Source organism: Haemaphysalis longicornis, unplaced genomic scaffold (genome assembly GCF_048455015.1).
Source record: "Haemaphysalis longicornis isolate Haplotype H1 unplaced genomic scaffold, Haemaphysalis longicornis Haplotype H1 scaffold_15, whole genome shotgun sequence".
NCBI classification, from domain to species: Eukaryota; Metazoa; Arthropoda; class Arachnida; order Ixodida; family Ixodidae; genus Haemaphysalis; species Haemaphysalis longicornis.
The window spans coordinates 838,730-844,701 of record NW_027526257.1 but is presented as its reverse complement, the minus strand read 5'-3'; positions in this window follow the sequence as shown (position 1 = coordinate 844,701).

The window sequence follows — 5,972 nt, the reverse complement described above, 5'->3', positions numbered from 1 at the left end:
GAGGGATTGGCGTGTGTTTCGCTACCACTTCCTCTTGGTGGTTTAATACCAGACTTACAACATCTGCTCGCTCTACATACCACTTTATTTAGGCGCCAATAGTAGATGCGCACTTCCTTCCTACGACCACGCCTTCTGACATTGTAGTTTGTGTCTGACAGCTTTTGCTGTACAGTCCCGGGGTCTTCCCACTGCACTTCCAACTTGTTCGCTTTCGAAGTGCGTAGCAAAATCACTTTCTTCCCTTCGTGGAACTGGCAGTGGTTGCTATTCTTCTCGTAGAGATTTTTCGCTTTCGCCTGTGCCTCGAGCATGCTAGCTTCCACAAGAAGCTGTGTATCGTACAAGCGCTGCAATAAGTTACAAACGTACTCGACTACCGTCAGATCACTGTCCTCCTCTTCCCAGTTTTTACGACTTAGCTTAAGTGGACAACGCAGTGCCCTACTGGAGACGAGCTCTGCTGTGCTGAAACCGGTTGATTCATGTGCCACTGAACGTGAAGCAATCAGCATGGCCTCTAATGCAGTGTCCCATTCTTTCTTTTGTTCATAAGACAAGGCCCGTAACATGCACTTCATACGGAATGAACCTTCTCTACACTGCTGCTTTGGGGATGGGGAACAGACCTGTGATGTATTTGGATACCACCTTTCTTCAGAAACGTAGTTGTCAGCTCGCTCGTGAAGAGGCTACCAAGACCTGACTAGATCTCACTCGTAAATCCAACGCGAGCGAAAATTAAAAGTAGCGCATTAACTATTTCTGTAGACGTTTGATCGTGCATTTGCACTGCCTCTGGAAACTTGGTCACGGGCAGACCATGGGCAAAACATACTTATACCCTGACTTTGCCACAGGCAACGGTCTAACGACGTCGACAACGACCTTCTGTAACGGCTCACTAATAATAAGCACTGTGGCCATAGGTGCCTTTCGTTTCTTGTTCAGTTGCCCTGTAACGTGACAAACGACACAGCAACGAACAAATTAACTTTAAGGCAGCCGGGCCAGTAATACTCGCTTAGAAGCATCGATTTTGTCTTGTTAATACCAAGATAACCCTACCAACTTGCCCGATTGGAAATCTCCAAAATCTCCTCGCGGTATTTCATTGGTACCACGATTTGGTCAACGTTTATTCCTTTCTTTTTGTGCAATAACCGGTACAAAATACCAGTTCTTTCAAAAAGCGAATCGTTGCTGGTCCTTTTGCCAACGTCATTTTTTGCCAACGCTTTCACGGCATTTTGACAAACTGTTATCGTTTTTCTGTTCTTCTTTAAACGATTCCCTATCTACAGCAGACAGAACCTGAAAATTGTGGCTGTTGGGGGGGGGCAGTAACGTGATTCGAGTTCGGACTCTTCATGGACACAATCTGGTAGGACTGAACAAGCTTTCAGTGTTACCTGGTACTGTTCGCTGTTCTTCCGGAGTGTCTAGTGTGTAAACGTGCGCAAGGGTGCCCGTGCGTGCGGTAGAGGCTTTCTTCGCCATCGACCTCGTGACAATCTTTACAAGATTCATTTCGAGCATGATTCCCGACTTCAGCAGCTGCTTTACGGTTCTGTTTGATAACAGATACGGACACATTGGCAATACGCTATCTGAGGCGGCTGCCTCGGTCTCGATTTCTACAAAGGAACCCTTCAAGGTTACTTGCGCTGCTGGCAGACTCAGCGTATCTTTTTCCAACGGCAGCAAGTAGGCACACAAAATCCCCTGTAAAATCTGTATCCGGAACTAGGCACGAATGCACTACGTTATACGTTGCACCCGTGTCACGCAAGTCTTTGCATTTCTTTCCATTAACTTCCATATTGTGAAGGTATGGGCTAAGGAGGTCTTCGTCATGCTCACCAAGAAACTGGACCGGGGACACCTTTGGAACCCGGCACCCAGCGTCTACGTATCCTGGCTTCTGATAAGTATAACACACAATTTGCTTGTGACGCTGAAACGACTTACTCTTTCCCAACTCCGACGAGTCCTTCTTTTTTTCACCGTCGTCTTTGTTTTCTGACATGCGGAAGACTTTCGGCTTTGCGGAAGGGACCCCTGGCATATGTGGGTTTTTTTCTGTGTAAGCGGAACGGTGTTCCGCACAACACTCGTCTGCACATTCCGCTGCTTTTCGTACTGTTTTCATGTCTGGCCAATCTAGAACCCCTTCCTTCCCTCTATTTGGGAGCGTACTACAAACTGTTCTGGGCAAATTTCGTCCAACATTTTTGTCTTGTCATCAAACGCTCCAGCTACTTTCATCCAGTTTTCCAGAAAACTTGCCAGCTTGTACGCGAACTTTGGGTCTCTTCCATCAGGGTGCTTCACTGCTTCTGGAAACTTTAAGCGGGAAGCTTCCAGAGTCAACCTGTACTTCGCTAGCAAGGTACTTTTTCAATGCATAACGTGCCCCTTCCTCGGTGCCTAGCCTGGTCAACACATCGGCAGCCTCCGCGGCAACAAACTCAAAAGTCGTTCGGGCCAGAGCGCCCGCTCAAAGCCCATTATGGTGCAAGTGCGTTCAAATGTTGTCAGAAACAGCCCTACTTCACTACCAATGAATAAAGGCTGTTGAAAACCTCTGTTGTCATAGTTGACAGGTTTCGGCTCTGCTTCGGAAGCGAGAGTCCTCTTTAATTGCTCTAGCTGGCAATTCTTCAGTTCCTCGTTTATTTCTCTCTCTCTTTCCGCGTTTCCTTAAGACTTCGTGCACTGCTTCAGTGATTTCATTATTTCCTGCTCCGCAGGCCAAAATGTTTCGCACAATTTCTGGTTTCCGAACTGCTTTGCTTTACTCCACACCGAGCTCTTCTCCTACGGATAACAACTGAAGTTTCAGCAAGCTTTTGATATCTATTTCGGCCAGCTACCGTGATGCGGCAACTACCGTCCTTTCGCCTTTCCTATTTCCTGCATCTGCAGAAAAATTAACACTCGGTGCACCAGAGTACAAAGCCAAAGGCTCACCGACCACTGTCGAAGAACTCCCGGGGTCCGCAACCCGGCCGCTGCCACCAAGCTGTTACGTTTTGCCCGAGCTGGTCTCCAGGCCCACGCAGAAAGTCGACACCGGACGACGAAGACCCCACGTGTATTGCGGCTCATTTGCCGACCCAAGAGACAGAAAAGAACCCAGCGGTGGAGCTCGCGTTTGCTTCTAAGCCTCGCCATAACGAGGGAGAGTGGGAAACAGCACAAGCATAGTTATTCCACGTGCTTTGCGGCACGTGAGAAGGCTGATGAGTTCTGGCCGGCATCTCTAGTTTCTTACACGTGCGCTCGACTGCAGACGCTTTGGAACGACTGGTCTTGCTTCGACGCTCATTGAAAGCACACGCACACATACAAACACACCTGCAGTCCAGCGCCACAGCGATCGGCTGGTTTCACTGGTTCTAACGCGATGCTTCTAGTGCAGACGCTTGGCCAGATTGAAGGTCCGCTTGCTCAACAGCGCAACAGCGGGACCCAGTACCGAGAGTGCGACTTGGTGCCGCCTCCGCTCCCCTCATCCCCTCGGTTGCCTCAGGCGGGCCAACCCGCCCCGCACCGCTCGCTCAGCCAGCTGAAGCTGTGGTGGCGACAGCCACAACATCGGCTCCCAGCCCGGCCGCAACACCCGTGCCACCTGTGGCGCACCCGACACCTTCGGCCACAGCAGCTCAAAAAACAAAGAGCACCCGAATGGGAGCCAAGTCAAGGAGGCCCGGTCCGTCGGGTACCTCAAGGGCATCCGAGGATGAGATGGACGTGGGGCTGTTCCTGCTTTGTCGCAGCGGCAGGACGGGGTCCCCGAATCTAAACCTCTATAGCGGCCGAAAAAGCCCCTTCCGAGAGTCCAAACCGCCAAAGACAATAAATAAACATTACACTTCAGTAGATGCGAACACTTCATAATGGGAAAAGAAAATATAATCCAATGAAACTGCATAGGCTTTCTTAAACATCTTGACGATGTATAGAAAATACTGCATAGTAAAGACAGATGTATTATGTGTTCAGAAAACACATTTGAAATCCAGTCACACAAGTTAATAGAATAGTTACAAGGTATTCAGATAGGATAGGGATGTCTTCGCACACTCTTCTGGCGGTATGGCCATAATTGCCCGGAAAACCTTAGCATGCCACCCTGTTACTTTGAACACTGTCCTTCAGGCTCCAACAATTTGCCCAATAATAATAATTAGGTTGATTACGGTATGCTCCTTATACATTTCTTGTGGTCTTGCACTTTCAAACCCTGACTTCGAGGCGCTGGTTGGCTAGCTGCGCGAGCCATACATCCTCACAGGTGACCTTAATGCACACAATTTTGGGGGGCTCTTCTCGCACGGATGCCCGAGGTCGCCTGGTAGACAAGTTTTTAATGCGCTGTGAAGCATGCCTTTTCAACAAGAAACAGCCTACATAGAAAACAGCCTACATAAGACACAATACACGCTCATTTCTTCATTTGGCTATTGCCTCCGCAGTTCTCATTCCTTTTCTTAATTGCTGTTTGATCACTTACCCGTACAGCAGTAACCACTTCCCCAGTTCACTAACATATACAGGTAGAGTCCCATGTAGTCTATCTTCAGAGAACAGGTTCAATGAAGCAAGAATTAACTGGAACACATTTACAAACACCTCCAAACTACACTACACAACCACAAGACACCTACACATTGAAGAGGCTTCCCAACTACTCACGTCGCACATCCTCGACGCCACCGCTAAGTCCATTCCCCACGCTTCTGGTGCCCTCCGCAACCAGAGGAGGCCGTGGTGGAATGAGGAGTGTAGGCGGGCGCGAGAGGCCAAGGAGAAATTGTGGGGCATCCTTCGTCGCTTCCCCACGTCAGGTAACCATCTATTGTTTAAAAGGGCAAAGGCATTAGGAAAATGTGTGCGCCGTGAGGCAACACAAAATAGTAGATGTTCATTCATAACATCCATAAACTCCTACACAGACACATGAAAAGTATGGACACGAATACGCAAGCTCAAAGGAGAACAAACACAAAGCCTTCCCCTGTAAGCACTACAGGGAAGACCACTGGAAGATTAGACTTTGGAAGACCATGATAACACGTCCACAGCACCATCATCGAAAACGCCAGCGTTGGTGTTGACTGCAGGGATATGGCTTTGGGTCATGCCTGCGGTTGCGCCAGGGGTTTTGCCGGTTGTGGTGGCGGCGTTTCGGCACTGAACCTCACCAATGACGATTTCAAGGTGGTGATGTACCAACGTCGAGTAATGGTGTCATGTGGAACTACCAAGTTTCCCAGAGTGAACGCTATAACCACCTGAAGCTCATTTCCAGCGATCTCATTGTATCTAGGCTTGATTCAGTAACGTTGATTCAAGACGTTATCAATTTGTAAAGCCTGTCCGGGGTGACAAAAGAGAACGCCGTTGTGCACGAAGTACGACCCTCACGCCTCGTTTCGCATTTCTAAGTGATGATGAGGTATGGCCGCTGTAAATTTCCCCGACATTTGGCAGAGAGCGGTATATTTCACAAATTTTTGGGTGAGCTTCACAAATCACCTGTTTACGAAATTCAAAATGCCAACAATTACCACTAGATAAGTCACTTCTGTCTACTATCAAAATCTGAAACGCCTACACACGAAGGCAAACGATTTTTTTCTGGTGGTCTGGCTTCCTGGTTTTATATAGTGTGCCTAACAGAGACATGGCTTTGCTAAGATCTATCCGACTTCCAGTATTTCACAGACACTTATACTTTTTTTCCGTTGTGATCGAAATTACGTAAGGTGTGATCGAACTTTGCAGATGCACGGCCACATTTACGATCACACGTAACGTGCAATCAGAACGTATGATCGAAATTACGCGTGGTCAAAATATCGGAGACTTATGTTCGGAGAAGGGGCCTTCTAGCCATCTCAGGTGCAGCAAAGTTTACTCGAAGGTAGGACCTTCAGACCTGCGATGAGTGTGTTTGGGTCTAC